Consider the following 22,873-nt stretch of genomic DNA (forward strand, 5'->3'; position numbering starts at 1 on the left):
TACATGTTAGAATTCTTAATCCTACAAATCTCCTGTTGAGTGGCCGTATTAAAATTCAGTTACTATATACACATCAACCTTTTTCTTCCTTACACCCCTTCATCTACCTCTCCAGGGCCAACTATGTCTGCTAAGTAGGTACAATCCCACAGGAAAGTTACACACCATGAATAGGGCGGAGTTTTTCCTCTATGCCCTTGTAACAGCTAGCAACAAGAGTGGTAGCTTAGAGAAGACCCCAGGGGCAAGTAGATACAGTGACAGAATGGCTGATTGTGACCCAAGAGTTTTGCTTTTAGCTTAACAAGTTCCCAGGAATTCTGGAGGTCAAATTTCTGTACCTTGAGGTGGCCCAATACCATGACGTTAACAAAATAAGCATAAATTTAAACAAAAAGTCATCCAAGCCGTTTGACCTTCTATTTCCATTGCATTAAAAAATCCCACTTAACTTTTATAAAGGCTCAATTATTATTCATGAAACGTTGTTTTTGTCTACATTCCTTAAGGTGAGTAATGCAAAGCTGAGTAACACATGCCCACTTCTGTCAAGTGCTATACAAAGTTTATTTTTTTATTGACTCAACTCCTTTAAAAATGAAACAAAATACAAACCAGTGCCTTCATAAGTACACAAACACATGAGCTCATGCTTCCACTCCTTATTGTGGTTAGATGAGGGAAGGGAGATACGTAGACAGAAGAGAGCAGCCGAGAGAGAACAAGGAAACTGTAAGCAAGAGTCAAGTCTTTGATAAGAGTAAACATGAGGTCACATCCTGCCCTTCATGAAGCTTCCAGTTTTGCATGAATTTATCTAATGATTACTTAGTCCATACCGAAATTAAGATAGTCTGCTGTATCACATAATGAGAAAGGTCTGTGATTTTGCACTGGACCTTACAAACTACACAGCCAGTCCTAGACAGCATGTCAAGCTTCAGGCTACAGCCTTGCTAGCCTCCATTTGAAAAGTGTGTTTGTGTATGTGCTGTGCAATCCTTGAAAAGGGAGGATGTTACAGGATTTCCCAAAAGAAAGTATTCTTATATTTAGAACTTAAAGCCTTCTTGATTTACTTCTATCTTTGATATATTTCATACTATCTTTTTTCTTTTTTCTTGGCTGCACAGCAGTATGTGGAAGTTCCCAGGCCAGCAATCAAACCTGCACTATGGCAACAACTCAAGCTGCTGCAGTAACAACACCAAATCCTTAACCTACTGTGCCACAGGAGACTTCCCTATTTTATATTATTCTTAGTCAAAATATTTTTACCCACGTTGAGGATAGAGAGAAAAAAATGCATGAAAAAAATGTGTAAATGAAAAGCTAATTATTTTTCATTATGAATAACTTTGAAGTAACAAGAATGGAAATTATAAACATGAATATGGGTGCATCTAGCATTTGCAGCAGTCTGGAGGAGGCATGGGTACTGAGAAGCCCAGGGCTGAAGGAAGCATGACATCAAAAAATAAAGAAATGCCCTACATTTGTTATATCAATTAAGGTTTGACTTCAACATCTTTCCCCAAACCAACTTTCTCAGTTTAATTCCCATATTTATTTCTAGGTCTTTATGATTGGAGATCATGTGCATAATGTCAACCACTCTGAATGGTTCCTCATGGAAGAGTCTTTTGCCCCTTAATCAGCTGTGGTTCACTGTTAGTCAAGGTGTTGCCATCTTCTCAAAGAAATTATTTTATTATTCCAAGCACTTTTTGGCTTCAAATCAAGTGTTAAGTATTGAATTCTGTCTCCCTCCTTCTAAAAATATTGGAGTCCTAACTCCCAATACCTCAGGATGTGGCCTTATTTGGGGACAGTGTCTTTACACAGGTAATCAACTTAAAATGATGCCACTGGGATGGGCCCTGAGCCCATGACTGGTGTCTTTATAAAAAAGGGGAAAGTTGGACACAAAGCCAGACATGCAAATACAGAGGAGGATATGAAAAGGCACAGGGAGAAAATGACTACAAGCCAAGAAGAGAAACCTGGAGCAGACCATCCCTCAGAGCCTTCCAGAAAGGACCAAAAGGACCAGTCCCTGCCAACACCTTGATATTTGTACTGCTAGCCTCTAGAACTGTGAGAAAATACAGTTCAGTTGTTTAAGCCACCCAGTTTGGGCTCTTTGAAGAACAGCCCTAACAAACTAAACACAAGTATCTCAAAACCCTTGGGGTCCCACAAAGCGTGTCCTCTAAGGTGGTGGTTCTCACTTTTGACATACTGGTGTGTGACAGTGGTTTGTGAGTTTATTCTATACCATTACTCTAATAGTAGTTCAAGTGATGAAATATTTTCTTGTCTTAGTTATATGAATTGGTTAAAATCATCCCATTTAAATTCTGATATGCTTCCTTGAATGTCAAAGAAATAGCATATGTGACTGTCATCTGCCCTGTGAGCATAGAGAAAAATTGCCACTGGTATCCATAAGACCAACCTTCACACTGTAAATTCGTCACAATATACTCATTTTGAAAGAAGTTATCTCGCCTAGGATTCTGTTCCCTGAATTACTGGTGTATTATTTTAGGACATTATTTCTCCCTCCCATGTTATCATTATGGAATTTGCACCAGCACAAGAAGGTTGCCTGACATTACTAGGTTATAGTAATGACAAGGGAGAAATGTACCCTAATCATTAACACAACTATATCAGATGCATCTTACTAAATTTTCAAAAGTATTCAGAAGCATAAAACTGGTAGCCAGATACCAGCCATCACTGATACATCTGTAAATTCAATAAATATATTTTAAATCAAAATAATTTAAAAACAATAGACTCTGGGTCAGTGTTGAATCGCTGATTATTCATACCTGTTTTCCAATCAATTTAAATTGGTCATAACTATTATTTGGGAGCTTATGTCATTTTTAAAAGTACTTAACAGTGGCAGTAATTTAAATATAAAAAACTAAGTAAAAACATTGTCTTGGGGCTCCACCTCCAAATGGCAATCACTGATGGAATTGCATTATTCTCCTCCAGTGCTGAAGGTACTCCTTAGAGTTACTTTAGATACAGTAATTTCTCAAACTTTTTTGACCTTAGAATCATATGCATGGTAACTTTTAATGTACTGAACCCTCTAAGCATTTTTTTAGTCTTTTCATCATTTTTTGTAGGATATTGAATAAGAACTGGTTTTAGTAAAATATTTTATAACATGAACGAGATTTTTTACTTTAGATATAGAAGTGTTAAATCAAATTTCAACTTCATTGCAAATTTTAGTAATATCCATATTATATAAAAGCAAATTGCTATTAAAAAAAAGTCACCTACTGAATGGGAGAAGATATTAGCAAATGATCTCTGTTAAGGGTTTAGTATCAAAAATACACAAAGAACTCTTACAACTCAATATTAAAAAAAAAAAAACTAAAAATGGACAGAGAATGTGAACAGACTTTTCCAAAGAAGAAATACAGATGGCCAATAGGCACATGAAAAGATGCTAAACATCACTAATAATCAGGGAAATGCAAGTCAAAGCCACAGTGAGACAGCACTTCACACCTGTCAGAATGGCTATCATCAAAAAGACAACAAATAAGTGTTGAAGAGGATATTAAAAAAAGTACATGATGTTTTAACCTACTGGTGGAAATGCAAATTGGTGCAGCCAATATGGAAAACATTATGGAAATTCCTTAAAAAATTAAAAATAGAATTGCCATATGATTTAGCATTTCCAGTCCTGGGTATTTGAAGAAAATAAAAACACTGATTAGGATATATATATATATCTCCCTATGTTTACTGCAGCATTCTTTACAATAACCAAGGTATGAAAACAACTGAAAGTGCCTACCAATAGACAAGTGGATAAAGATGTGATGTGTGCATACCTATATATATATATATATATATATATATACACATCCTGAAATATTCATCTATGAAAAGAATGAAATTTTGCCACTCTGACAACATGGATGGACCTTAGATGTCATTACACCAAGTGAAATAAGTCAGAGAAAGACAATTTATGGTTTCACTTACATGTGGAATCTACAAAACAAATGAACAAACAAAACAGACAAACACAGAACAAGCAGTTGCCAGAGGAGAGGGGCGCTGGGAGGGAGAAAGCAATAGATGAGAGAGATTAAGAGGTACAAACTTCCAGCAGCAAAATGAACATATCATGGGTATGAAATGCATAGTGTGAGAAATATAGTAAACAACTAAGTCCTATCTTTGTCTAGTAAAACTTGTAACTACTAGACTTATTGTGGGGATCATTTTGAACGCTACAGAAAAATCTTGTGTAACAGGAACGAACATAGTATTGTAGGTCAATTATATTTCAAGAAAAAAAAAAAAAACCCAAACAAATACACAAGCAAACTCATAGAAAAGGAGATCAGATATGTGGTTACTAGAGGCAGGGCAAACTAGAAGAAATCAAACAGGACTGGAATGACAGCCGCAAGACTAGAGGGTATTACAGCCCCAAACACTACCAAATCCTCACTATTACTGAGCATTTGAGAACAGAGAGCAGGAGGGTTCCTAGGGGTGATGGAAGGGATCTTCATTTGTGTTAGTGTTTGTAGGAGCAGCATAATTTCCCCCCGGACTGAAACAATGGGAATAAGCCAAGAACTCAGAGAGGAGAGTGGTGCTCTTGGTAGCTGGTGATCCCAGAAAGAAATGAAGAGGCTGTGCCTGGAGGAAGGGCCCTCAAAACATCCCAGCAGGGCATACTGTGCCAGCCTTAATCTCCACAGTCAGGGCTAGAAAGAGCTCTCAGATGCCCGCATGAAACAGGAGGCAGAATTACATCATCCTCAAAGCAGGAGAATAATGTATGGTAATATTAAGTTGACAAACCAAGAAACAAAGCCAAAAGCCTGTATCTTTAAGTTATGCTGATAAGTACCAGAAACACTAAGAACCCAAACACTCACAAAGACATGATGGAGGTTCTGGGCTCGCAGTGAGTGAGGCAAGAAGCTGTTGCTTTTCATTCTGTTGTGAAGTTTGATCTTTGTTTTTGTTTTTCTTGTTTTACAACATACATTATAGCAAACTAATGAATCATGCTTCTAAAAATATTATCTTGATACGATTTTTTTAAAACTAACCACCATGCATGTGTACAACAAAAATTCCATAAAGATATTTCCATTAAAATAGCAGCAGAATTTCAAAATACTTTGGAGAGGATATTTTAAGAAATGAGCTTACCTACATAATAAAATGCTTGACTGGAAATCACTGAGTTAAGCCAACTAAACCCCTTCTACCAAAGGCATTAGCCCTGCTTCCTGGAGCAAGGTGAGTGTGGGTGAAGAAATGATCAGAAGCTCCTTAGGTTAATTCCGTCTTGAATGTGTTTATTACTCATATGATAGAGCACAGTCATTTAGAGATTTGCTTACTCAAAGTAGGAAGATAGTTTTGCAAGGAACTTACCTTGTTACTAGCATTATTGTTACATAGAATCTGCAAGTGGATGGATTTTTTTGGCTCTTTTTAATTCCTTTATTTTGGTTTTGTTTTCTTGAAACTTTCCCTGCCTCCTGTAGATAGCTTTTTACAATTTCTAAACTCTCAATCCTCCTATATAAATTTTCATTCCTCAGAGATGAACTGAATCCAATTTTGCTTTCTTTAAAGGTTCAACTTTCCCAATCAATTTTTCCATTTTCTTAGTTCTATGAGTACATTAAAATCTTTTTGACCAGAAGTAATTACCAATAAGGTGCCAAAACTGACACTTGCCTCTAATTGATATTTACATTAAAAAAAGGGAATCTGTTAGCCCTAATAAAACCTATGATTAATTGGCTGTGTGACAAATCTTGTTAAGCCAGTATTTTTCTCATTTTCCCCCCTCTTTCTCATAAAAACATTTAAACAACATTAGAAAAATAGGTCTATCTTTCCAATGAGCTTCTGAAATACTTTTTAACTCTTACTTAGACTAATGGAGTCTGCAACAGGCAGAGGAAACCCTCTGTGTGCTAAATATTGCCACAATGACTTGGAAGAATGAGCTGAATGAGCTGCATGTACTCAGTTTTTGTGTTCTGTGAATACCCAGGTGTTTGAGAAACTGATTAGTAACAGATACATCATCTGGTCTAGTGATTCTTCAGAAATTTAAGATCTGTTGACACATCAACAGTTTTTAGAGTTGATTTTTCTCTGATTGAAAATGCCTTAATCTAATATTTTTATTTAAAAACTGCCATTGTTTTTTTGAAACTATAAGGTAGCTGTGCCTGTTTGGTCCCATTCCATTTTCAGTCCCTGGTAGGAAGAATTTCATCCCAAATAGCTTTCCTTTTATAGACTCCTACAGTTATTCTAAAATGGGCAAGTTTTCCCCATTTCATTAGTTAATAACTGCATCTAACCAACTGCGGGAGACTTAATTTTCCCAATCTCAGACCCTCCACACAGCTTCTGCTGTATTCGGTCTAGAATTCTCAAGAGACTAACTACAATACATGCAAAATTCTTAGCTCACTGTCTGAAACATAATAGGTGCTAAAATATTACTGATTCTTAGAATGATTTTTACTGTTTATTTGCATGACATAATCACCACCACAAGCAGCAGCTTATAGTAAACATATTGAATGTTTATAAATGATACAAGAGTATGCTAAGCACCTTCAAAGGGATTAGCTAATAAAATAGATAGAACCTTATTATCCTCCCTTTATAGATGAGAAAACTAAGATTCAAGAGTTTATTCAAAGTTTTCTCAGTAGAAGGACTGGGATGGAAGCCAGTCTGCCTCCATTGCCAGGGCTCCTCAGTGTAGAATAAAACCGAATATCGGTTTACTAGCATGAAGTCACTACGGTGCAGAAGAGGCATGGAAAACAGCAAAAAAGAGTCATCAGGGAGGTAATTTCTCCATAGAGCATGACATTCTGTATTTGTTTTCTCCTACTTATTACTGCTACCACTACCATAATGGTACTTCTGACTGCAGGGTATCTCCTTTTCTGTGGTCAGTCTATGAATTAGAAATTTTCTCAGTTCTCAATAGTCAGAACTTGAGAGACACTGGAATTAATACATGACAGAGGATTTACTGGGGTCAGTTGTAGTAGATCACTCTTCAGTGTTTTTCACTCCTGCAAAAAAATCCAGTGCACTCCCAGGACTCCGTTGCTGCCCAGAGCTAGCTGCTTATCACTCAACTGAATTCTTTTCAATTTCTCCACTTGAAATCATTGGTCTCACTTAGTTCTTCAACTTGATTTCCTCCTGCTTATTCAGGCTGCTTAATAGCGGTCTGGAAAGCCATTAGCAGAGGCTGTCTCTCACGTACCAAGAAAAGGCTTCAACAGAGAAAAGCTGCACGTTGCATCAGATTGCATGCATGTGTGACTTTCATAAATCAAAATAAATTCAGAAAGAAAGATTGAGAGTTAGTGCAATGATGACACAATATCCCTGCAAGGACCAAGGAGTGGTATCCTAAGCAAACTGTTCATTCTTGTTTCTACAACTATGGAGTAATATTTATCTGGCTTTTGCATAGTGTATCAAGTAACAGGAGGAAGACTAAGATGCTGATAAAACCTGTGCTGGTTGTACTAAACTGCAGTACTTGTTCTCTGGCATTTATTCATTAAATCACAAATGCTCAAAAGAATGAGGAGCTTGAGGTGTCTATTTGCCTGTCTTCTTATCTTAATCATTGGTCTCAAAATAATTTTGCAACCTTTCTCAATTATCTACATCAGTATTGTGTCATTTTTCATTAAGAAATTATATTTTAATTATAAATATGCTTTAATTTTTTTAAGATATTGAATACTTTAAATAGTAAACACTGCATTTTCCTTCAACCCACAGCCCTAACAGAAACAGAATCTCAGTGTCTGGTTCGCCTGTTACTGAAAGCTCATCAGAAAATGATAGCATCTTGTAATTGTCCTTGAGGAGAAATCTAATTAGTACAATATCTATAACTGATACCTACTGGAAAAGAACTGTGGGGAAAGGAATAAAGTAGAGGGAAGATGTGGTTTTTTTCTTCATTGATCAAATAAATCCTGGACTTTAAAAAAAGGAGCAGTTCTACCTTCTGTTAGGATCTTTCCAGTTTTAAGATTATTAATGTCCATCACTGGCAGATGGTACTCTTTCTATTAAACCAATGGGCACTGTGTAGTTGGGGACTCCCCCAGATATTATTCTTTAATGCATACTTCATGAAAATTGTATCTAAAAAAGGCTTTGTTGTTTTGTTTTTGAGGCAGACCACCAGGTTTCATGTCCTCCTGAATGGAATGTATTGTTTCTGACAACAGATGTAAAGCTAATTAAGCTGTGCTTGACATGGTGCTAGCCCCTTCATCCATACCATAAAAAGGCTGGCCTAGCAGCTGTCTAAACCTATGAAATCAAAAAAAAGGATCAAAGCAGAGACAGAACTTCCTCTGAACTTGAAATGGAAATGAGTGTGTTTCCGGTTTCTATTAACCTGCCGAAAACCAAGTAAATCATTTCGCAAGCTTTCAGCACTCATATCAAGGTGATGGGGGTGGTGAGGTAGCCAAATACAAACACATTTACAACTTTATTTCTATTGACTAGATAAGTAAGCTCAATGTGATAAAAACCAACCAGAAACACAATTACAATGTTGATATATCTGTCCATTGGTAGGACTTCAGCTCCATCAGAACAGAAGGAAATAAACAGCAATGGAAAGATAATGTCTCAATGTTACATGGTAGTGATTTTTTTCTAGTGTTAGGACACTCACTCCCAGATAGGCGTGACTGATTTGCTGTATGTCTGTTTAGTCTGAATGCAAATTTTGCATGACTACATGAGATAGTATATATGAGCCAAGTAATGTGCTGCATGTTTTACATATATTATCTCCTTTAACTTGCCAATGAAATTGTGCTATAATTTTTATTATCACAGTTTTAAAGATGAGAATACTAAGGGTTGATAGAGTTGAAAAAATACTTCCCAACTATCCAGAACTAGTAAGTGGTGAGTCCAGGATTCAAATCCTCATCTGTCTAATCCAAAGATCATGTTTTAAATAATTTACAATCATTATCTTCTTAAAGCTCTCTACATGATAATCTTGGGAAAGATAAGAAAACAAAATAGGCTTCAGACTGTGCTGTGAATTTTCTGACACAAAATGGTTGTGATTTTCTCCATTCGACAAAAACATAGAGTATAATTATGCTCAAGGCTCAGATAATGAGCATATCTTGATTTAAAATATACAGTATGAATGACTAATGGCAGACATCTAGGTCTGACAGAGAAATCCTTATTTCTTTTAGTAGTCAGTCTCTGTGAATATGAATTTAAACCACTGGAGCTTTGACAATTTTACCAGGATATAAGGCAAAGAAAAAGAATCCTTAATTTTTTTTTTTTTTTTTTTGTAGTAGCTTGGATAAAAAAGGCTAATATGGCCCTAATGTAAGTGTTCTATATTTTTTTTGTGCCATGAACTGCACTGTATAGTCTGAAGAAGCCTATGGACCTCTTCTCAGAAGGGAGCTTTTAAATGATAAAATAATATATACATAGGATTACCAAGGAAGCCAATTGTATAATATGATAGAGTAATACATAAACTTCTTTATTACACGTTATGTAACAAGACCTAGTGGCAGCTCTAATAACTACCACACATTTGAAGCAGGGGGTAATGCAAAAAACCCACAGTAACAGATCTTCCAATAATGTTATGTGGAAAATAAATGGGTTTTATTGGTGACAAGATTGCTGGTACTATTAATATACATGTGATGTCATGATTGCATTCATATTTGAAGGTAATGCTAGTTTTCTCTTAAGAGTTTAATAAAGATAGTTGTTTTCCTGACCAAGTTAACCTAAGGGGTTCGGGGCTATTCAATGCTCTAGGGGATTCGCTGGTGGCCTAGCGGTTAAGGATTCGGCATTGTCACTGCTGTGGTATGGGTTTGATCTCTGACCAAGGAACTTCCACATGCCACTGGCATGATTTAAAAAAAAAAGTACCCATGCTCTAATAAATGAGGACTCAAAGTGAGCGGTGATGATGGGGAGGAGGCACCATAAGAAATCAGGAACCAGGGATGCAGTGGCCGATATGTCCCTTGGGCAAGTGATGCTGCACATCAACCCTGATGACTTCTACAAGAACAAGCCAAAAATAAAAAATAAAGGCTCATCCTAGCCAAGAAATGCCCCCAATAAAAGTAATGAATATCGCATCTTTGCAAGCCTCATCTATTCTGAGAACGAGTACTCAGTTACCTCATATGGGGGAAAATAATGGGAAATGCTTGGGAGAAGATGTTAAGAAATTGAAGTGCCATCAAACATGTTCTAACACCAAAATAAGTAGACTCTTCCCCTTAAAATAGACGACATACACAGTGCCAAAAGTGGATGGTGACTAAAGAGATTTACCGTAGTTTTTCTGTCCCACTCACCAACAAATAATAGTAATATTCTATAACTCACTGAATAAAATAACAGATGAGTCAAAACTAAAAATAAATGAGCAAATAAATGGAAAAGAAAGGAAAGCTCTACATTATGTAGACTTGCCAACTCAATATGGAAAGAATAATGCAGTTATAAAATCACCACTGTGTAGCTAACACTAATTGATCCAGGCAGGAATTACAAATGAATGTGTAGTAAATAAAATATTAAAACTAATAATAGTATATTTATATGGTATCAAAGTATTGATCACAAAGAACAAAATTAGTAATTTTATACTGTAAAAACAGAGGACACTACCTTAGCTAACATCACCAAAAAGTGGGAAAAAAATCTCATACACCACCTAATATGATGCAAATAGGACTCAGCATCACTTAAAAAGTATTTGTAAAAAATAAATTACCTGAATCAGTCATGAGAAAATATTAGACAAATGCAAATTCATGGGCATTCTTTACAAACAAAAAAACTTTTATGTTTTCTCACTCTCTTCATGTCACTCCTGCCTTTAATGGATTGATCGTGTTTGCCATATTTCTTTTATTCTTTTTCTCTCCTCTATTGATTTGGGAGCTATGCATTCATTTCTATTCCTTTATATATTATCTGCATATTTTAATATGAAGTTAGTCTGAAATTAATAAACATTTCTACCTCCCTCCCATGGGTTTTTGGAAAGCTTTAAATCTAATTATTCAATTTCTGAATTATATACTGTTGTCCACTATTTCCATATCACTTTATAGTTATACCTTCTAGGTTAGCTGCTAGTATTTTTATGATTTTATACATTTAATGATTAAATTTTTCTACATGTTGAAAAATTTCACTTGCACTTCATTATTTGCTTCTGTGTTAAATTTCCTTTTTCTTCATTTAAAAGTATGAAGTAATTCTCATAGACTTGAAACATGTCTTTGGGTGGTAAATAACATGAGCATTTGCCAAAACTCTTTGTTTCATTGTGAATACTGAAAGGTATCTTAGCTATATATTAAATTGTAGATTGAGAGTTATTTTCTAGATAACAAATACGGTATTCCTTTTCTCTAGCTTTTATAAACAAATCAAGAGTAGAAAAGAAAAACTTCTTAGTATAAATAGCTCTTAGAAGTTTAAATATGGAAGCTGAAATGTAAAAATGTTATGATTTGGACCATCTCCATCAATAAGCTTTTCCTGATGTACTAATTTTCTATTGCTGCTGTTAACAAATTACCAAAACTTGGGGGCTTAAAGAAATACAAATTTATTTTACAATTCTGAAGGTCAGTTATCCAACAGGGTCTCACTAGGCTAAAATCCTGATGTTGCCACTCTTCTTTCTGGGGACTTGAGGGAAAATGGGTTTTCTTGCCTTTTCTAGCTTCCAGATTCTATTCACTTTACTTGGCACATATCTCCTTCCCTGCATCTTCGAAATCAGCTAGGGTAAGTTGAGTCTTTCTCCCCTTATATCCCTCTGACCTCCTCCTCTGCATTCCTCTTCCATATTTAACAAGACTCCTGTAATTACATTGGGATGACCTGGATAACCCATGATAATCTCCCTACTTTAAAATCAGTGGATTAGCAAACTTAATCCCATCTGTAACCTTCAATTTTAAAGTGTACTGCTGGCAATGTCAGAGGGTGTTTTCTCTGGAAAAATAATAGAATCAATTAGGAGAGGTCACTAGGAAATTAAACATGAATGCCTCTTAACAGGCACAGATTCTTGGGAGCTACCTGGATTGCATTAATCACACAAAGTCATGTATTGAAATTAGAAGCCTTGAGTGGAATATTACATGTCATGCTGACCACTTTGAATGCCCTTACTAGCTGTAGTTGTTTTGCTCAATTGGAGTGTTAACTCATTTCATCTCCCTCATCTGAATTCTACTTATCCTTTCAGGTTCAACTTCGGTCCATCTTTACCAAAAACCAGTTTTGATTCCTTCAGCACAAAGGGGCTCTGCCTTTTCCAAACTCATGTCAGACTATAGTCCATATATTATAACTTTGCTTGCTTCTAACTAGATCCCCTATCTCTTGTTTACTGTTGTTTCATCATGATTTGTCATCATTTTTGCTCCCATTTAGTGAGCCAACAGTATGGAATCAGGCTATGTGCTAAATACATTTTGAACATTACTTCAATTCTCATAACTAGGTAGTTATTGTTATCCTCACTTTGCAGTGTGGAAAATGGAGATTCAGGATGTTACATCTGACACCCAGTTTCAAACAACATGAAAGTGGTGAAACAGGAATTTGAACCCAAATCTGCCTAGCATGAACCTTGCTTCCGACCCCTTTTTTATACTGTTCCAGACAATGTTTGTTCTCAGACCATAAGCTCCTCCATGGTGGGGACTTTCATAATTTTTCTTAAATGCCCACAGCATGTAGCACAGACAAGCACATAGCAGGAGTCTAGTACAAGTTTGCAATTGTAGATTTGGCACCAACATGAGCTTGAAGCAGAATAGTGCCATAAGCAATGCAAATAGTCCCAGGTTTGGTTTTATTACATGAGTGATTATACAGCAAGTTGAAGAACCTATTTCAAAAGCTTTTATTTTGTGCCTTTAAGGGATGCCCAGTGGGTTAGGAAATTCTGGGGAATTCCCTTCAGTGTTTTGGAAAGATAACTATGGTAACCTCAGTCAACAAGTCATCTAGCTGATACAATGTAATCAGAAGAATTTACACAGTTAATGCCTTCAACCACAGCATTTACACAGTTTCAACATCTAACCAGTTGTTAATAAAATAATTCCACTCAAAGAGTGGTCTGTGGTTATATCCAGACCTTGGTGGGCTTGCTCCCTGCTGTCCGCAGCCAGCCCTTTGGGAAAATTGAAGTACTAGTCCGCAGAGCCTGTACCTGTACCTTACACTTGTTTAATAATGTTTAAGGATTAAAAGCCGTTTTTGAAAGCACACAGATGAATTTTATTAGCCATGCAGCAACATAAAATTTCTTAGCTCAGGATCTCTTCTAGTATAATATATCCCAAATCTGTGCCTCACCCAGAGAGGCACAGATGCACCCAAACATATTTTTCAGACATTCATGTACTTTGTGTTCACATGGTTGTAGAAGAGTAGACAACAGCTATCCCCAAATCTCTGAAAACTGCAGAGATGAGCTCATTGGTGAGGCTGTCGGTCACATACTACTGTTGGAGGTGAACTAGCCAAGCTCAGGTGTGGACACGCAGATAATGGGAGGGAAAGAGGGAAGGTGACATTGCTGAAAAGCAGGCTCTTGAGCGAAGATAAGGTTTGTAGAGAACCCCAGGCAATGGGGCAGGGTGGGGGGCATGTGGGAATATTTCCTGGCCCCATGTGCACATCCTGCTCTGTTTCTGAAGACAGTGTTTGGCACAGGGTAGGTGTGTGTGGGCTGGATGAAGCTGAGTTTTAGCTCACTGGCACAGAGTCCTCCTATAAAGTGGGCATATAACTGGGGCAAGAAATAAGCGGAATTATAAAGCTGGCAATGCTTTTTGAGTTCTTATTAAAATCAGGTCTACCCAGCGTACTTTTTTTTACTCTTCCTACTCGGCTCTCTGGGTCCGGATGTGGTTTCCTCAAGTGCCAGGATCTACCACTTTGGCCTCCAGGCTTCTATCCCCTGGAATCCTGCCAGAGTGAGATGTACCACATTCTTTCATATCCCATTCCCTCTGCTCCACGCTCTGGCTGGACTGCCAGTCTGACACCAGAGCTTCCCAACCCGTATGCCTGTGCACACCCTGAAGGGGAGGATGGTTGGAAGTGGTCATGGCCTCGGTTTCGGGGACAAGCAGGGTCTGGAGCATGGGGGCCATGTTCTCCAACACTCTCACCCCCCACAGCTTCTAAGAACAAGCAGCTTCCTCTATTGGCCCCAGAGAGTCATATAACTTGTCTTTTCTTTGAGTGTCCCGAGTGAGAAGATTCAGAGCCAGTGTTTGTTTTTTAAATTTTATTGCAATTGCATTGCTATACAGTTTCTAGGGTATCAGCCAATCACTTCCTTCATGCTATTTTCCCATCTAGGTTATTATAGAATATTGAGCCGAGTTCCCTGTGCTATACAATAGGTCGTTATTAGTTATCTATATATACTAATGTGCATATGTCAATCCCAAACTCCTAATTTGCCCCTCCCTCCATGTTTTCCCCTTGGCAACCATAAGTGAAATCTATTTTTTTTAAAAAAGATACAAATGAACTTATTTATAGAACAGAAACAGACTCACAAATCTCAGTCAAACAGAATTGCAGAGGTACTGTGAATTGCTGCCAATGTAATCAATGGAAGTAAATGCCTATCTGCAGCAGTTTTTAATCTTTGTTTTTTAATTTTATGGCCACACCCATGGCATATGGAAGTTCCCAGACCAGGGTTGAATCTGAGCTGCAGTTGTGACCTACACTGCACATGCAGCAACGCTGGATCCTGTAACCCACTGCACCAGGACAGTGATCAAACCCACACCTCTGCAGTGACCTAAGCCACTACAGTTAGATTCTTAATCCACTGCACATAACAGGAAATAGTTTTTAATCTTTGGCGTGCATCACATTCACTGCTGAGCTTTTTAAAAATGTGACGCTTATCTCCTACCCCCCGAAATTATAATTTACTCAGCATGGGGATTAGAGTCTGCGTCTTAATAAACAGTCTGTGCTAGCTTTCTGAATATTGTATTTATCAAGATAGATAAAGCATTTTTAGCAAATACTCCTCTAACTTGGCAGGTTTATTTCTTGCTCCTGGTCAACACACTTCTAACACAGATTGGCATGTGCATAGGGTGGAGGTATGGGAATCATATGGAGGAACCTGAGGCCCATGGAGGTGAACTTTCTCAAAATCAGAGAGTTGGAAGGATAGAGTTCTCACTCTATATACGACACTTCCCCCACTATTCCACACTGTATTCCTTCTTCGAACTTCAACAGATTTAAGGCAGAACTGTTGCCTGGACAGAACACTATTAGGAACATTGGCAAGAGGCCAGGTGGGCAGTCAGGGCTGGGGTGAGAGTTGAAGAGGCACAAGTAACACTGAAAAGTGCCCGGATTGTGTTATCTTTTACAAGCATATTAAAGCTATTGGGGAATTAAGCATCTTATATAAAGTCATAACTTTTGAATTTGGGAGAGATAGGCGAGGTTATTACATCTACTTTCTAGATGAGGAGACAGAGGCCCCCAGATGGATCCTCAACATGATGGAACTATAACCAATGCCTGACTTAATTCAGGTCAGCGGTCCTGCTGCTGCTTTGCTTTCCTGAGTCCTTGATATGCTCTCCTGGACTGGCTTTGAGGATCCCAGCAAAGGAAACGCACCATCTTTCACTTTTGAAAAAACTGCTGTTCTGTGTAGCAGAGTCATCCATTCAGCATTTGCTGGTCACCATTCCCTCACAGGTGTTTCTTCCAGGCTCACAGAGGTTCAGAGAAGGGGACAAAGACTCTTGGCATCTGTTACATACCAACAGCTAGTACAATTCCTGGCACTAGTGGGTTCTGAATAAATGGGTGATGATAGATGACATAATAGGGAATCTGCCTTTCCACAGACTCCATGGACTATTTTACTAAATGCTGCATTAATAAGTTAGTCTTACGTAGCAAACAGCCTTGACATCTTTGATCTTTTTTCCAATATATCAGCAGTAACATATTGAGAGACTTTTAAAAAAATTAATCTTGGACAACTCTCTAAAGCCTAATATGCTACAAGCTCTTTCAGGACACAAACTGTTATTTCTCTTAACCCTAGAAGAGGCTGGTATATAGTGCATCCCAACTGAATGGATAGGGGACTGTCTTCCCCTCTCCATCTTCCACACCCTCCTCTCTCTTTTAATCCTACATGCTTCCAGGGTTCTCAGTAGCATGTCAGAAACCTCCCAGGTGTCATGGATCTGAGCAGTTCAGTGGTATTTGTTCCACATTAGGATTCTGCCAAAGGACATGGAATTTGTGCCAAGACAGCTAGTGCTAGCAATGAATTCCATATCAGAGTCATAGGATTCTGTTGTTACCAAAGGGTGACAGAGGTCACATCAGGCTTTGCAGCAGTTCTTTGGATCCTATGTCCACCCCCTTGCTGCTCTCCCTCCTCCCCCTCAAGTTTCCTCCTCCTCCTATGTCACTCCTGGTATATACATGCGTCATTAGCAACCTCTCTCTCTGTGGCAGGAATGTCGCTTTCATCTATGAATAGATTTTAACAGCCTCCTTCAAGCTTCCTCTCAGGGCTGCACTGACTCAGCCACACTGGGAACAAGCAGTGCTGTGACTGACAGAGAGCCTCAGCATTCCAAGGTGTGATGATGGGGATGCAAGGAGAGTAGCAAGAGGACCCAGCTGGAAGGAAGCCTTCCTGAAATAATACACCCACCACGCAAGAGCCGAAAAGAAAGAGGCTGAGCAGCTGGGTAGCTACTGTGGGTTGTTGTGGTTAAAATGATTGTTCAGAATGTGAAATTACTGATTTCAAAAGTAAGACCTATTTCAGGTTTGGGCTTTGATCTAAAGATTAAAAAAGATTTTGCTTCCCCTGAGAAAGGCTATTTAGAGAGCCAATTTGCAAGTAGCCAAGCTGGGGGAAAAGAGGATTTCAGAAAGTAAATCCAGGTCACCTGTTTATAAGTGATGGTACTGTGCCTCACACCCTGAATTCACAGCTACTGCCTTTAATCAGTGACAGGACACTGCCTTGCAGCAGCGAGCTGCAAAACCCACCTCTTCAGACTTTAAGAAATCAGAGTGACCATTTCAGGTTCAGGCTGTCCAGAATGTGTGGGAACAAACTGGGCTCAAGCCGTAGGTAGGATGGAACAAGCCAAAGAAGTTTTTCCAGAAAGAGGTAACCTCATGGCTGTTTGTTAATAGGACAATGGATTCACCTGATAGAAATGTTTGGCGGGGTCTGCTTAATTGCTCTCAGGCAGTAATTATTGCAATTAGGAACCTGCAACATTGCAAAACTTTGTCTAGACTAGTATTAAAAAGAACTTGTTATTGTTTTCGTTTGGAGAGAGTAGATAAACAGTTCAACCCTGAGTCTCATTCAAGTATTTATCTTTTTCTCCCTGGCTTCTCAGAAGGGTGAGGTGGGTTTTGAGGAGCAAAGGGGCACACAGAGATGGCAAGCCTACATGGTGTTCCCTTCTCACCACTCACTCTCAGCTGCAACAGGCAATACTAGTAAACAAGGTTGTTGTTCCCAGAGGCAATGGCTATTAAGGTTTGAAGTTTTATTTTCTTCAACAGAAGACTATGCCCAGAAACAAACTAGAATGAAAGGAGAAGTTTCAGAGTCAGGTGGGGTTCAGAAACACCAAAAACATTACTTCCTCCTGGAAACCCCACAACCAGACCTTCATTTTTCCACCTCAGAACCTCTGCTGCTGGGGCTTCTCCTCCCACTGACAGCAAGCCTTTTCCATCTCTCCCATCTTCATCCCTACGCAGGCATGATCTCATTCTGCCTTTGCATCTAGAGTCAGTGCTAAGCAGAGTTAAATTCACCTTCTTAAATGTGCTGCCTTAGCCCCACACTGAATGTTTTCTTTGAAAGGTCATAACATTTCACACCAATGCCACTCATCTGTGCCCTTAACCATGTGACTCCTTGGATTGTTACTTAACATTTGATGGGCGTACATGAGCTTCCCAATTATGTTTTAAATACTTGGGAGCAGTGACATAATCAGGAGCCTCTGGCATTAGCCACAGAGTCTAACACATAAGATATGGCTTTTAAGAGGCACCTGTAGTTGGAAAATGCTTTTTTTTTGAATAAAATTTGTTTTTGAGCAGTTTTAAGCTAAACTGAGGAGAATGTACATTCCTCATACACCATCCCTGACAGCCACAACCCCTCCCTCTCTGTTCCACTCCCAGTTTCCCCTACTATTGGCATCTTAGGTTAGTGTGGAACCTTTGCTGCAATTGACGAGCCAATATTTATGCTTATTATTAAGTCCACAGTTTACATTATTTAGGGTTTACTCTTCTGGTTATATATTTCATATTCTTTGACATGTATGAACCATCACAGAATAGTTTCACTGACCTAAAAATCTCCAATGCTTCACCTGCTTCATCCCCTTGCCCCCCCACACAACTTCTACACGCCAAAGGCAGACATCCACTGATTGTTTTCTTTTCTCTCTAGTTTAACTTTTGCCAGAATGTCATATAGTTGGAATCATACAATGTATAGGCTTTTCAGACTATTGTCTTTCACTTAGCAATATGCATTTAACATTCCTTCATGTGTCCATTGCTTGAGAGCTCATTTCTTTTTATTGTTGAATAATGTTTCATTGCCTGGATGTACCACAGTTTGTTCCACCTATTGAAGGGAATCTTCATTGCTTTCACATTTGGCAACAATGAATAAAGCTACAATAAGCATCTGTGCACAGGTTTTTGTGTGAACCTCAGTTTTCAACTCATTTGGGTAAATACCTAGTACCATTGTTGGATGATATGGTATGAACATGTTCCATTTTTTAAGAAACTGCCAAATTATCTTCAAAGTGCATGTACCATTTTGCACTCCAGCAAGGAATGAAAATTCTGATAATCTTTTGAAAGTGACTTTTGGTAGGTAGAAAATAGAACCATTTGTGGAGTGGCATTAATTGAGTCACCTATCCCTACCCTTGGGCTGTATTACAGTAAACAGGGAGGGGTAGTGGAAAGTGAGGGCACATGGAAACGTGCAGAGCTGGATGATAGCTTCACCCTGACACTTACTTGCTATACAGTCAAAACCACTTAGCTTGAGCTTCCTTTCTTCTTTTTTAATGGCTGGGACAATAGTAACAACTTTCTCAGACTCTAGTAAATACATTAAACAAGGTAATGCACCAAAAGTTACTAACATAGCCTGTGCACATAACAACACAGGGCTGTGCACCTCTGGGTTTGCCTCATCTCAGCCACACTGTGGCAAGTGTGGTCATCATGAGGGGGGACAGTGCAGGTGGCCCCCCGATTCCCTCTCACACGAGCCTCACTAACCACGGGCCTTTCCTGGTTAATAAAAGGATATTAACCAGGTTAAATTAAAAGATTCTGAGATAAAACGATCAGCAGCATCTTGCAACCTTGGCTTAACTGCAGTCTTTGGAGAGGTCAAAAACTGCAATCGCTCTGAGACATTCCCTGTGTCAAGTACAGAAAGATGAGTGTAAATATCACTGACCAGTGAGACCCTCATGCGGTAGGTCATATCTCCATATTTTCCATTGCTTTGGCTGTGTATTCCTGAGCAAGTATGTGTGGAGATGTGTTGCTTGCAGCCTAATGTCTTTTCAACTATTTAAAATACATTTTAGATCCTACTTCTCTGGCCCTAAGCTAACAGTCACCTTTTGTTTATCTGTCAAATGTAATTCAAAGTGTAAAAACTCCCTTTGACCCTCAGCCGCTTATCCCATGTGACTATCTCCATCTGCTGATTTCCAATTAAGGAAGAGCTAAAGGAGTTGAGTCCACCAAAGTGTGTTGTTGTGCTGCAGGTGGGCTAGCTTTCTGCTCTGACATTACTGTAGGAAAGAACCATCTGACAATTCCTGCACAGCTACTAACATTCACAGAGCATAGGACTGGGTGGGAAGTGATGTGAGGACCAGGAATTAAGACTTGAAACCCAGCAAGTCATGATTTCTTTACTTTCAGGAGTTTATTCCTATGCATGAATTACAGTTTAGTGACTGGAGGAGACAAGTATTGACTGGTCTCTATTATCACACAGTTATTGACCTGTTCTGCCCAAGCCCTCCTGCAGTCCACACACAGGTCTAGCCCTGAGATGGTGTGGAGTACAGGCAAACTGTGGAGGAGGGGCAGTTCCTTCAGGGACAATTCCATTAGGAGGAGAATGTGAGTTTTATGTTGAAAAAAATTCTGCATTGAGTCTACAAAAGCCAGTAAGTAGAAATGATACTTGAAAGCATACAATGCGGAAAGACAATAGGTCATGTTTCATCAGGAATCTGGGAAGATTTCATTACTATATTACTTGGAGAATATTTTGGAGTCAAAACCCCAACATAGTTACAAAACTAAAGGGTGTTTTTTTTTTTTTAAATCTTAACAGATGGCATTGTGTTATATATAAGAGAAACAGAACTGTGAGTTGGATCATGGTTTAAATGTTTTAGATTTCCACAATAATAAGTAAACTAAGTTTATTAAACTGTATGGTTGCCAGTCATGCTCCATATTTCCAGTGGCAGGCAGATTATAGTAACTAGGTTCAGTATTTCATTTTTCTGCAATATATCATTAGCTATGTTGATAATTTTATTTTAATACTATTAAACTTAAAAAGATTGGTACTTTTCTCCTAGAGTCCATGGCTGAAGTCAAATAATTTAGGCATTACTAGCCACGATGTTAAGATTTCTCTGGGTGCGAGTAATCAAGAAAATAGACAATATGCAAATAGTCATCTGATTGTCATCAGATTATATTTTCCATTTTCTTAAAACAGTGTTCTTTTCAGGGCTAACAGCTGGTCTGTGCTATTAGCATGTGGCTGCACTGCTTGTTAAAATATTGAAATATTTCCATAGAAATTGGTAGTTACTGCTTCAAGCTCCCCTAACATCCTCCTAAGAACCTGCACTGACTGAGAGCTTCTCATGGCCCCTTCCCCTACTAAATTCAACATTAGATTGTTGACATAAATGGGCACACCTGGTCACACCGACTACTCTACATCTTCACCTCTTGGCAATAAAACTTAATAGGTTTTTCCTATTAAGAAGTAAGTCTTTTTTTCTTTTTTTTTTTTTTCACTTTTGAATTTGGGCTGATCTGGGCACATGGTTTCACCAATAGAATGCAGTATAAATCATGTTATACAAATTACAAACCTAGGTCTAAACAGGTCTTAGGCACATCTGCCTTCTCTGTCAGAAACAGACTCTAGAGTCATAAGGAAAAGCCCAGGATACACTGGTGGAGGATGAGAAACGAGGCAGAATAGAGACAGATTACCTCAACTCAGGCCATCTGAGATCAGACTAATTGGCAACTGACCAAAGATACAGGAGTCAACTCAGCTAAGAGCAGGCCATCCTGCTGAGTTGAGCCCAAATCATTGACTCTGAGATTTATGAGCTAAAGAGACATTTTTTATTTTAAGCCACTACATTTTGATATAGTTTCTTAAGTAGGAACATTTATTGCACATTTATACGGTTATATGTGTTACAGAAATAGGTAAATAATATACCTATAATCCAATATCTAGAGGGCTAACAATTAGAAAAGCAGGGGGTTCTCTAAGAATCTGCTCTCAGGCCAAGACTGGTCTCTGCTTTGATTGATTGATCCCTATGGTACAGCAACAGTTTTATTAAAAGGAACATGTGAGCTTGCACATTTTAAAAATTCTACATTGAGTCTACGAAAGCTAGTAAGTAGAAATTTTACTTTAAGTTGTATAGTATGGAGAGGTTTGTCACGTTTCACCAGGGATCTGAAAGGAGCCTATTGCTAAGGTATCGTATACCTAGTTTCTATCATTAATTTGTCAGTTGCAGTTAGAAATTTTTTGATAATTTGGAACTTTTTTTTTTTTTTTGGTCTTTTTGCCTTTGCTAGGGCCCTCCTGTGGCATATAGAGGTTCCCAGGCTAGGGGTCTAATCAGACCTGTTGCCATCTGCCTACACCAGAGCCACAGCAACATGGGATCCGAGCCGCGTCTTCGACCTACACCATAGCTCAAGGCAACGCCGTATCCCTAACCCACTGAGCAAGGCCAGGGATCGAACCCGCAACCTCATGGTTCCCAGTCGGATTTGTTAACCACTGAGCCACAACAGGAACTCCTGGAGCAATTTTTTAAAGTGTAAATTATTAAAATTTATTTTTAGTAATCGCTATATTTCTTACCAAGGTTAAGTAAGAATATCTTTCAAGTTAAATATTTCTTTCCGGGTAAAATTGAGTAAAAAGACAATCCAATTTTTAAAATGAATACAAACCAAGTGAGCTGAAACCTATGTCCACAAAAACTATGTACATGGATGTTTTTACCAGCTTTATTCATTGTTTCCAAAGTGTAGATGCACCCAAGGTGTTCTTCCATAGAACATCCTCAGGGTGCTCTCAAACTGTACCAAACTGTGGTACATCCATATAGTGGAATATTGTTCAATGCCAAGAAGAAATAAGCTGTCAAGCCATGAAAAGACATGAAAGACACTTAAATGCATAGTACTAAGTGAAAGAAGCCACTCTGACATGACTATCTACAGTATGATTCCAACTATGTGACATTGTGGAAAAGGGCAAAACTACAGAGCCGTTAAAATGATCAGTGAGAGGTTTGCAGGGAGACAGAGCTGAATGGTGGAGCAATAGGGATTT

At 38.4% G+C, this 22,873-nt stretch overlaps 1 protein-coding gene across 1 annotated transcript in view; it reads left to right on the forward strand.

The window, feature by feature from the left end:
* The window catches only part of LOC102159433 (uncharacterized), a 908,266-nt gene that overhangs the window by 745,786 nt on the left and 139,607 nt on the right, over positions 1-22,873 (forward strand). The window lies entirely within an intron of this gene.

This window comes from Sus scrofa, chromosome 16 (genome assembly GCF_054392235.1).
Source record: "Sus scrofa isolate SSC_HxYL_T2T_F1_AM1 chromosome 16, Sscrofa_HxYL_maternal_Yorkshire_Landrace_v2.0, whole genome shotgun sequence".
NCBI classification, from domain to species: domain Eukaryota; kingdom Metazoa; phylum Chordata; class Mammalia; order Artiodactyla; family Suidae; genus Sus; species Sus scrofa.